We start from the raw sequence: 12,764 nt of genomic DNA, 5'->3' as shown, positions 1-12,764 counted from the left end.
AATACATGTGCAAATATCTTAGGCACATTAACAAGGGATTACATCAGATGATCCTTCTATTCCTACTCCATCATCAGGATCTGATTAGTTTTATTTTGGACATATATTAATATTTTCTACTCTTTGTGTGTTGGGATATTTCTTGGACATACTTTTACTTTTTACCAAGTCGACATGCTATTGTGCCTTATGTTGATATTTTGATTATCATGGTGATAATATTTCCTATCTTATTTCATTTCCTTCTTTTATCTTTATATCTTTATATCTTTCCTTTGTCTTTTCATGACAAAAAGGGGGAGAAATTGTAGAGATGGATGTGTGTGATTGTGGAATTTGGAGTGTAGTATGTAATTTTTTTTTTAAGTTCTGCAAATTTACTCTCTTGGTTTGAGGGGGAGTAATGTAATGAGGGGGAGATGTGACTGTTGATCATTTGTTGTGTCAAACCATTTAGCAAATCTAGCACCCATAGTATTGTCAAATTTTGATGTGCCAAACCATTTAGTACTTGTATCATGCTTTGAGTTGAAGTGATCAGGTTTTTACATTTTAAAGTTCTCTGGATCTTCATCGAACTTGCCTACATCTTCAAGTTGAAGTGAAGAGTGTTGAAGTTTACGGTTTCAAACTCAAATTCAAGAACTTAAGTTTAAGTTTGAAGTTCAACTATTGTACGCTAAAGACTCAAGAACTCAACCATAACTCAAGCTCAAGTTTAAGAAGCTCAAGCTTCACGTATCTCAAGATTTTGAAGCAAATGATGTTTCAAGTGTTCCAACTCACAAATAGGTTTGGATGACTTTAGATTGAACCTAGATTGTGTCATATTCATTGCATATTTTATGTGGGTCATCTCATAAGTTTATAGGTCATTGTCTCCACTAGTTTTATTCCTTGTTCGACTAGTCCAAGTACTGGCTCAACCAGTCTAAGAGTTTTCTCGACCAGTCCAAGGTTTGTTATGATTTTTCATAATTTTCTATTGGACTCTCGACCAGTCCTGGAGACTGCTCGACCAGTCGAGCAGGCTCGACTCAAAGTCCAGTAACATTATTTGGTCCCACTCGAATAGTTGAGCAAGCCACTTAACCAGTTGAGTAACAACTTTATCTTATCATGTTAGAAAATTTAAAATTTTGTTGGACCTTTGACTAGTCAAATCGACCCTTAGACCAGTCGAGTGACCAGTATTTTCACCTATAAATAGAGCACGAATTTCAGAGTTTATTCATTTCAAAAAATGAAATCATGACACCACTCTAAGAGATAAGTTTGTGAATTTATTAAGCTATATTGTGCTCATTTTAGATTCTCTTTAATTACCTTTCGTAATTTGATTTTGTGATCTGTATTCAAATCTTACATTAAGAAGGGATTTGAGTTTTACCCTTTCTTAAGATTAAAATCAAATCAAGCTAGCCGAGGTTGATTTAATTAAAAATCATTTAGAACTAGAACCTTTTCATCTATGAGATTAGATATTGAACATCTTCATCTACATCAGATCATTTTTACAGGGCTTCTTCAGAGGAGAATTTCCAGATACGTATCATTTAAAATTTTGTATATATTTTTTTTTATTTTAAGGTTGTGTAAGAAAAATCTCTTTTTTAATTTTGTCTAAGGTAATCTAGAAAATACAGAGTGTGGGGTTTTTATAATTGTGTAAGCCCAATCAAAGACACAATTGTGAAGGTTTTAAGGTGAACCTTAGAAAACCTTTTTCATAGTGAACACTAATATCCTGAGGGAGTGAATATTAAGAGTGGAGTAGTTGTGTGGCTGTTTTCTAATAGTTGGTGTACACGCAAGTGAACCACTATAATTCCTGGAGTTGTGGCGGATGATTGAATGTGCTTATGTGTGTGAATGTTGTAATTTATTTTAAGTATTTGTGGTGAATGGTGTAATTTATTTTATGCACTTGTGGGAAAGTTGTAATAACTTAGTTTACTTTATTTCTATTTCATTTACCTCTTTATTGGTTTGGGGTTTTGATACTTACAAACGTTCTAGTAAGGTTATCCTACCATGAGCCTTTGGTTTTTGGTGTTAGGTTGTCCTTATAACTGAGTTTGTATCAACCTCTCAAGACTAGTACATTTAAGGTTGCTATTTTCTTGTGCTTAATTATTATTTGATTATGCTATCTTTCTATCTATTCCGTATTTATTTTTTAATTTAACAGTCCCATTCACCCCCCCCCCCCCCCCTCTAGGACGTTTTGCTCGGCCTTTTCAATAATAAGTGTCCTATGTGGCTTAGCCACGTTATTCTCCTAATTATTCTAAGAACTTTTTTTATTGGACACAACTCCTAAAGCCTAATCCTTGAAGAGTTATAATCAAACTAAACCTTACTATAAATAGTAAAAATGGAATTAAACATGGAATTTGGTTGTCAATATGATGGAATCTCACAAATTTGGCATGGGTAACCTGACATAGCCAGGTTGGTTGGCTAAAGTAGCTCTTCCTACCCCCAAATCATATATGGTACATCGAGTAACTCATTTTGGTTTGCAAGATGTGACTGTTTTAAGTTTCCGATGGTCTTAATGACTTTTGCCTCTGATCGGGTCTTCTCTGATCCATCTTGGACATGAAAGTGTCTGCGACCCACTCTACATCACAAGAGCTAACTCAAAAAAAATTAGTAAAGGCAAGGGCAAGGCTTGTATCCATCGCCCGACATAAAAATGATGAAGATCACTTGTAATTAACATTATACCATAATCCCAAGGGGTAAATAATTGTTGGTGCTAAATTAAACAATTACCGAGAGAGAATCGTGAGAACAAGTAAAAGGAAAGATAATTCATATCAACTTAAATTAAGGCAAGCTTAAAGGAAAAACCCTCACCTCTTGAATTAAATCATACTCTACGTTACTAGATTTGAATAGATGCATTGTATTGCCCAATTCTAGCATAATTAATGCAATTCTCACGATTAGATCATCACATTATTAGGGTTAAAACTATAAGAGCTTGTTTGGATACGCATTTTGGGATGTATTGTATCGTATTAGAAGTTATGATTTGACGGTTACTGTGTTTGGATTGGAGTGAATAGGAGTTGAATCCCATGTGTGTGAATACAAACTCCAGCCAAATTTTTGAACCGATGGTAGAGTATTGTCAATGGGTTCTGTTGCCATCAATACTTCGTATTCATTGCGCTGTATTTGGCAGCAGATGAAGTTTGAAATTTGTATGATTACAAGATATCTGGTACCTATGCACTGTACGATCGGGACCATTCATTTGGTACATTTCAACATGAAAACCATCTGGGCTAGAAATCAGAAAGTTCTATATGTCAAACAGGCCACCCAACCCAATTAAGATTGTACAATATGCAGACATAATACGTCCTATCCACACATTGATCTGTATAATGTATTGTATACTATGCCAAACAATACCTCCTTTCCAAACATTGATTAGTATCTGATTGATTTAGATGTATTTTGAGAACCATCCAATGTATGCATGAACAGTACCCAAATACAATACAATACAATACAATACTATACGTGAATCCAAACTGGCCCTAAGTGTAGATTTAGGATTAGGTTTAAACTACAAATCAAATTAAGAGGACTTGGGTCAGACATTATTTGGATGAACAACTTACCTTATTTAGTAGCTAGCCTTTACCAGTGCAACCTGAAGTTAAGAGAATATCTTAGTTGAGTCGACTCGCTGAGTCACCTCAACTCGACTCTCATTTTCTTTCTCTTCTTTTCCCTTCTTTCTTTCCTTATTTTCTTTCTTCTTTCCTACTCCAAAACACATCCAACAAGGGGCTGGACTCGGCAAGAACTGGTTTGACTCAATGAGTCCCTCCATCTTGCAATCCCTCTCATCTTTCTTCTCCCTTTCTCTCTCTTTTTCTTTTCTTTCTTCTCCTCTCTTTCTTTCTCTTGCCGTGGATTCTCCAGAAATATCTCTCCTGATTTTCTAACAGATTGGACAGACATCGATGGAGGTTTTCTTATATATGTTTCAACTTTCCTATCGCGAAAGGGATCCAGGTTCTATTGAAACATCAATTCACGCTTGGCGCGTTTGCACACGCTCGTTGTTTGGTGGCTGTTTGATAGCAGTTTTCATCCGCAGTTCTTCTCCAATATTTCGAGGGATTTATGGGTGTTTGAATGGGATACTAGATGGATGAATTGGATCTTAAAATAGTGTAGAGTCACCTTACCCGTGATTCATTTCGAGTGACGAAGATGACTCCTGCTTCAATGGCGGATCGTCTTCCATTACATTTTTCTTTGGACTATCTCCTCTGAATGGTCCGGATTGATCAAGGGAAGCTTGGGTTGGGTCATGATTAAAGGCACAGATTGTTTCCTGTGGTGGGTTCCACCAAGTGTTCAAGCAACGTTTTCCACAAGGTGTTTTTAAATCCAAAACCCAAAAGGAAAGGAGCATGGCGTACACAGCCTTCCCTTTATTTCTAGATTCTCAGGTTGGAATGGAATCCTCCTTGGAGAAGTTTGGACAGTTGGGATGTGCCGCGAGTTGCGTAAGAAGGTATAGGGAGGAAGAGAAATCGCAACTCGCGATTTCATCATGCGTAGCTATCTTGCGGGGTCATTCTCAGTTGGTTCGTTTGATGTTTCTATGGGGTCTAGTTTTAGTATTTTTTTTGGGCAATCTATTCCTTTCATCAGTTCCCTCATGTCAAGTTGGCCCATGAGCCCAAATATGAAGATAATATGAGCTTCAGATGAACCACACGATCAGTCATTGTGAAGATGATGCTCACCGTTGGAGCAAGTTAACATAGGAGGTAGTTATGTCTAATGCACGTGATTGCACGTAACTCCTTGGCTTCGTGAGTGAATGAGGTGAAGGTGGGGTCCATCATGATGTTTTATCGAGAATCCGCTCCGTTCACCATCTTTGCAAGATCATATTCGGCTATGGTCTCAAGTATGTAACAGATCTAAGTCCTAGGAGGGCCACACAGTTGGAGATCATCTCATATTACATTTGGATGGGAATGACCCTACTCGAGTCTTACTTATTTTGGGAGAAAGAATAGGAGGTAGTTTCCGTTTTGGATGCAAAGTGCGGAAGGAGCTTCTATTTTGGTTTTGCACTCTATTCGCAAGGGATTAATAGAATGTGATTGAGTGTTGGGGCAAAGTGGGGTTCATCATGACATTTATAAGGGATCCACTCTATTCATTAGTTTAAGCTAGTCGTGTTGGGTTACGGGACTAAATATGAAGTTGATCCGAGCCTTAGATTGGCTTATCTTGAAAAATTTCATAGCGGGTGTTAAAAATGAACATGATCTTAATTAACGGTCCATACTTAATGATCAAGGCCCAATTTTGACGAAAAAGTGTAGTCAGGATAGGCAAACGGTTCGATAAAATTTGGTGGTTGATTGATGGTGAAAAGGCCTAGATCCCAAATTTCACCTTTTGCGTCAAAAGGAAGGAGTTGGCTTCCACATTCAACGGTTTAGGATCATAGATCGGGGTCTAAATTTTGTATAACTTCATAGTCATATGATACCAAACTGTGGTCCAAATTTAAGTTGCGATGGACGGCAAGACGTGGTTAAATCTGAAGTTCCAAATTTATAAGGAGTTAATAAGCCTCGAAAGGATAACTTTGTGCCTAAGGAAAAGCCTATCAAAGTGGGGTCTTCATATTTCACACTTGGTCCATATTATGGGCAATTCAGGTCATTCATATGAAGGGAAATATCCTATTACGACTACCCATGAAGTTTTTTTCACTCGATGGACACTAAAATCAACAATTACGGGCTAATTTGTCAATTGAGTCATTTTTACAATGATAAAGGGCTGAAATTCGACATGTATGATTAATTTATGATAAATAGCCATCATATAAAATTTCTCATCAAGAAAATCATGGGAACCATGTGATCTAGAATTCAAGGGACTAGGTTAATGACATTTTCGTAATTATTATGGATTTGGGAGTTTTGTGAAATCCAATGGTTCTGCATGGTTATATGCTCATTTCTAAATAATTATTACAAAAGAACTTACATCTAAATAATTATGGATAAAGAGTTATTCACTGATTAGTCAAGGAAAGGTACATATATCGAACTACATGATCAATGGTCAGATTCATGTTGGAGAATAGTCGTGGGGTTAGGATAGCTAAATCGGCATTGTTCACATGTACATATTGAGTTAAACTTAATGGTAACACTCGAGAACTTTCAATACTTGAGTATTGAAAAGTTCGGGGTGTTTTAGTATAAGATTAGGATTAGTCTTCGTTGAATTTCAAGATTAAGTTTTTTTGAATTTTTAGATGCTAACCTTACTTCTATTTCTTTTGTTTTGTAGAATCTAACATAGAATTACCAATTGAGTACTATCCTTCCAACCTTCATGCTTTTAGTTATTTCATATATATATATATATATATATATATATGTATGTATGTATGTATGTATGTATGTATATATATTGTTTTTATTTCAGTAGATGTAGGTTTTAGAATTAGGGTTGAGAGTGATTCGTACCCAAGTGGGTTCATGATAATACTCTGTCTCTTTAGTGAAGAAGGATCAGTTAAATGTTTGCCTATCCATCATTAGATTAGACAACACCTAAGATCCTCTAAATTGGCCGACAATATGGCTGAGAATCAACCCCAACATCTTGCCATTAAGCAACAAAATGAAAATGAAGTACAAAATGTCCCACCAGCTAGAACTCTACATGCTTATTTGTAACCAGCTAGGACGAGCACACTTTCATGCATGATCTTTCCACATAATGCAGGAAAAGTAAACTTCAAACCTGGAGTGATCCAACAACTTTTGAAATTTCATGGACTAGATTCTAAGAGTCTATACATACATCTCAAAGAGTTTGATGAGATAATAGCAATCTTACACTTCAACAATATCTCAGATGACACCTTTAGATTAAAATTTTTCCCTTTCTTATTAAAGGAGGAGGCTAAGTCTTGGCTTCACTCCTTAAGACTGAGATCAATTGGGACATGGGCTGAGATGACCCAAGAGTTCCTTAAAAAGTTCTTCTCGGTTCATAGGCCTAATACCCTTATAAGGGTCATTATGAATTTGTCATAGAAAGAGGAAGAAACATTCTTCCTGGGAGAGGTTCAAGGATCTCCTAACTACTTGCCCACATCATGACTACGAAGGTTTGTAGGTCATTAGCTTTTTCAATGATGGACTTGTTTGATGTTCCTCTTCCTAGCACGTGTGATAAGTGCGTGGGCGTGCTAGAACAGGGATTGCGATTCCAATTTAAACTGAACAACAATTACACCGAGCACCAAAGTAGGCAGACACTGGTTATGAGCGAGGTCTAAGGAGATCAATTGCTTATTCGGCCACTTGCTCAAAGTGTAAATATGAATCATGCGATGGTCAAATGGTGGGGTTCATCCTCTGATGATGGGTTCCTCTTTGCCTTCCATATGAAAAGACTTTCTTAATGCATTGGGGAGTGAAATATGAAGTGATAATCGAAAGTTTGGACAATAAAGAGCTATCAACTACTTGATTTACCCTACGGATTATGCTAAGGAAAGCAATTAAATACAGTAAGTAATATTACTCTAAGGGAAAGAAATTACTTGATACGAGCTGCGATTACACTATAGAACATAAATTCGACAAGATAATTGAAAGATAATTGAATATAATTGGTTTGTTTGGGTTGGTGTGAGACATTGTTTCATGTTGACATCTGTTATATTTATAGCTTTGATACATGAATTCTGGATCCTTCTCATGATCTGAAGGTTATCATAACCGTTTTTTTGCCCACATTTTGCTTCCTGCTTTTAGATTCTTTCCACGATTAGGTCTTTGACCCCTTACTCGACATTCATAGCTAACCAACTTAATTGTTCAGTCGCTTGAATTCAATCACACCCTAATGGCTATTCATCATGTGCAAGTCATGTGATGGCAGTTTCGTCACCCATTCTTGTTATAATCTTTCAACTGTTAACCTTATACACATGTAATCCACACAAAACCGACCGAAGAGGGATCTGATCGAATAGCGTAGAAACATTGCCCCCCTCATCGTTGTCTTTTCAAAGAAAAGGACTACGACGTTAAGTATTGATATTGAATATTCACACGTGCTACCATCATGAAGCATGTCGACATCAACTAGCGAATGCATCTTGTACAAACATGTGTCTTCAAAAAATAGCCATTCTGCTATGAAAAAGGCCTGCTTCTTAATTAATGTCACCTTTAAATCCTTTATATATATGAAACTCTATTTTTGTAATTCACACGATCCTCATCTCTTTCTTCTTTTACTCCATTTGTTGCTCGTCTTCAACCATGGCCTCCTCTTTGTCTACGCCTTCTTTCGACTAAAAAGACATTATAGTTGTAATGGATCTTTTTTTCGGATTGTTGTTCAATAGATACAATCTTCAAATCTTCAGTCCATGAAGATGCTTATGGTCTAGGTCCTTCATTTTCCCCGAATATTACAACCGAAGCATTATAACCTCTAGATCCATTTTTCCTTATTTACTCAGGAAGTAATATCCTGATTTGATCTAGAAATATACCTAATGCAACAAATGCATTCAGGACACTGAGGCTATGGCCAAAACCTCTTCCTATATGGAAAGATTGGTTCAATAGAGTGTCGGCCGAACATGAAGATTTATGGCAAGAAATTGGGATTTTCGAGTGTATCAAGCTTTCTCTTATAGAGTATCTCCCCAATATTCCTCTTCTCCTAGCATTAACCTCGTTTTGGAGCATTTATACAAATACCTTCATGTACAGTTGTGGATCGATGAGCATCTCTATCAAGGACGTTTTCCATCTTACTGAACTTACCCCTTTTCGTATGCCCTTTTATACGAAGATCAAGGCTGGATACTGCAAGAATTTCCCTAACATGAATGCTAAAGGCTATACCAATTTTATGCATACTTTCCACAAACTCCCAGGACCCGTCGAAGAACTTGAACACCTTGCTTTTCTCCTCTTTTGGATCTGTCGTCATCTTTTGTGCATTAAGGCTCAATAAGTTACGATCGAATACGTTGCCCTAGCCAAACACTTGGTTCAAGGCCAGCAAATAGCCTTAACATTGTTCATTCTTAGCCATTTTTATGAAGGACTCTATGAAGTTAATTCAAGAGGGTTGCATTTAGCTAGAGGTCCCATGTGGCTCATTGCATATTTTTGGCCACAACTATTTAAACAAGAGCGCATTGACCAATCGTTCACCTCTTATCGTCGAAGAACTTGAATGTTGTAATTTTCTTTAGGCACTTGTGGTAAATGGTGTAATTTATTTTATGCACTTGTGGTGAATGTTGTAATAACTTAGTTTAATTCATTTGCCTCTTTATTGGTTTGGGTTTTTGATACTTACAAACGTTCTAGTAAGGTTGTCCTTAGAACTCAGTTTCTATCAACCTCTCAAGAATAGTACATTTGAGGTTGCTATTTACTTGTGCTATTTTATTATTTGGTTTTGTTATCTATCTTTGTATTACGCATTTATTTTTAATTTGGCATAGTCTTAGTCACCCCCCCTCCCCCCTCTAGGACTTTAAGCTCAGCCTTATCAAGTGTATCAAAGCCTAATAATAGCTCTTTTTTTTATTTGGATTTATTTTCTAAGCTAACCAATCTAAGCTTATAAGATGTCAAATTTTGATAGCCTCTCAATTACTAGGCCTCCACCTTTCGATGACTCCAATTATGCCTATTGGAAAGCCAGAATGAGGATATTTTTGAGGTCCATAGATGAGACGTGTGGCAAGCCACATTGACTAGATGGAATTTACCCACATCCGAAGTTCTAGGCACTAATGGAACTAAGTCTGTTGTAGTTACACCTTATTATTCATGGACCACTCTTCAGAAAAATGAGAGTAGTGCCAATGCAAAGGCTATAAATGCAATCACTTGCGCACTATCATTGGATAAATTCAAAAGAATTATATCTTGTGATACTGCAAAGCAAGCCTGGGACATTCAAGAAATGACAGACGAGGGTATGACTATAGTCAAGAAATGTAAACTTCAAATCCCCACCACTCGGTTTGAGGAGATATGTATGGAAGAAAGTGAAACTTTCATAGACTTCTATACAAAGTTAAATGACATAATCAACTCTATGTGGGGTCTTGGTGATAACATCCCATCCCAGAAAGTAAAGTCTGTGTAAAGATATTGCGCTCATTGCCTGATAGGTTCAATTCAAAGGTCACTGTCATTTAGGAACTTCGTGATATAGATAATATGCGGATTGAAGAGCTTGTTGGTTCTTTACAAACCTATGAGTTAAACTTTAAAACTCCCAAAGGTAAATCCATCACCCTTAAGTCTTCTAAAATATTTCTCATGATAATGCTAGAAATTCTGATTGTGAAAATTTTGAAGATGATATGACACTATTAGCTAAGAAGTTTTATAAAAATTTCAAAAGTAAAAAGAGAGTAGATTTTCAAAAACCTTTTGAAAAGAAAAGGACTAGATCTAAAAATTAGAAATCTATTAAAGACAGATAATGCTTCAACTGCCATGAATATGGGCATCTGGCAAACAAATGTCCAAATAGGGACAAACCTAAGAAGAAAGGTATGTTGGCCACATGGGATAAATCGTCTTGCTTTGAAGCTTCTTCTGAGTCAGATGATTCTGAACCTGAGTCTTCTAATGAGGTCAATGCCTTAATGACTCTAGCCAGAGTTACTTCCTCAGACAGTTGTAATTCAACTTATGATGAAAATCTGAGAAGCGACCTTGAAAATGATGATGATTTACAAGATGCCTATAATGCCCTATACAGGGAAAGTTGCAAGATAGCTGTAAAACTAAACCTTAAAAAGGAAAAGTTCTTAAAACTAAAAGAAGATTTTGATAACCTAATTTTAGAAAAATTGAATTTTTCTAATTGTTTTGAAAACGCTAAGTGTGATTTAGATTTCAAAACATCCTAAGTTGAAAACTTTAAATCAGAAAATGAAAAACTAAAACAAGAAGTCTCTTCTCTCTTGAGTTTGAAAGACACTTAGAGGTATGCCCAGGGTGATCCTAAACTAGAAAGATTGCTAACTTGATCAAGGAAATGTGGCGATAGATCTGGTTTGGGCTACAACAAGAATGCACCTCTTAAAAGTAAGTCCACTCCTCCTAAGTTTGTTAAAGGGGGGACCTCTAACTCAAAAGAAAAAATTCTAAATCAAAATAGTTTTAAAAATACTAAAACTTTTCAGGCTATGAAACCTAAAAGCAACCATATCAATTATAGAAATCAGAATCATAACCCCTTAGCTGAGAAAATTATTGATTTACTTATGGTGCTTCTAAAATCTAACTCGAATGGTAGAATATATAACAACTACAAGCATAAAAAAATTAATAATGCTCCAAAACCCAAAACAGAATTGAAATGGGTCCCTAAGGTTGCTTGTCTGGTTGCCCACACTACTTTTAAGGGTTCGAGTCAATCAAAGTGGTACCTAGACAGTGGTTGTTATAGACACATGATAGGTGACAAAGATTTGTTCACTAATCTCAAAGATATGACTGATGGTTCAGACATATTCGGTGATGGTAGCAGCTGCAGAATTGTTGGCCAAGGTACGGTTCGACTCTTTAATCTTCCTCCATATGAGAATGTTTTGTACGTAAAGGGCCTTAAGCATAATCTCTTAAGCATTTCTCAAATTTGTGATGATAAACATAGCGTTAAATTCACCAATCAAGGGTGTGAGATTTCTAATGAGAATGGTTCTGTGATACTAACTGGTCATAGAACATCTGAAAACTGCTATATAATTAGTGATTCATGCTCGTCTAAGTTATCGTGTTACATAGTCCAGACCGATGAGACCGATTTATGACACAAACGCCTAGGACATGCATAATATTGTAACCTTTATAGACTGAACAAAGGTGATGTAATAAGAGTTCTACCCAAGATTAAGAAAATGGATAAATTTTGTAGTGAATGTCAGATTGGAAAAGAAACTAGGAGTGCTCATAAGAAAGTAAACTCTCGTGGCACATCCAAACCTCTTGAACTCCTCCACATGGATCTCATTGGACCTACTAGAACAGAGTGTCGAGTTGGTTAGAAATATATTCTAGTAATAGTAGATGACTTTACCAGGTATACATGGGTAGCTTTTATGAAAGAGAAATATGAAACTCTCGATGAAGTGAAAAGGATACTCAAGCGTATCTAAACTGAGAAGGAATCACATGTCTCTAAAATCCATAGTGATCATGGTTCTGAATTTGACAATAGCTGTTTTGAGAAGTTTTGTAGTGATCACGAGATATTGCATGAATTTTCTGCTCCTAAGTCACCTTAACAAAATGGAGTTGTTGAAAGAAAAAATTATGTGCTCCAAGAAATGGCTAATGTGATGTTAAATACCATGAAACTTCCTAAAAATCTTTGGGCTGAAGTAATGAACACGGCTTGTTATATTATTAACCGAGTTTATACTAGAAAGTCAAATAATAAGACTACATATGAACTATGGTTCAATAAGAAGCCTACTGTAAAATACTCTTGAGTTTTTGGCAGTAAATACTATATTTTACGAGACCGAAAAAATCTGGAAAATTTTGACACTAAAAGTGATGAAGGGATTTTTCTAGGATATGCTCTAAACAGTCGAGCGTATCGTGTTCTCAACAAGAAGACTAGTGCAATTCAGAAATCCATTAATGTAGTTATAAATGATCACCTGAATACATGTCTCA

The sequence above is a fragment of the Magnolia sinica genome, chromosome 7 (genome assembly GCF_029962835.1).
Source record: "Magnolia sinica isolate HGM2019 chromosome 7, MsV1, whole genome shotgun sequence".
NCBI classification, from domain to species: Eukaryota; Viridiplantae; Streptophyta; class Magnoliopsida; order Magnoliales; family Magnoliaceae; genus Magnolia; species Magnolia sinica.
This window is presented reverse-complemented; position numbering follows the sequence as displayed.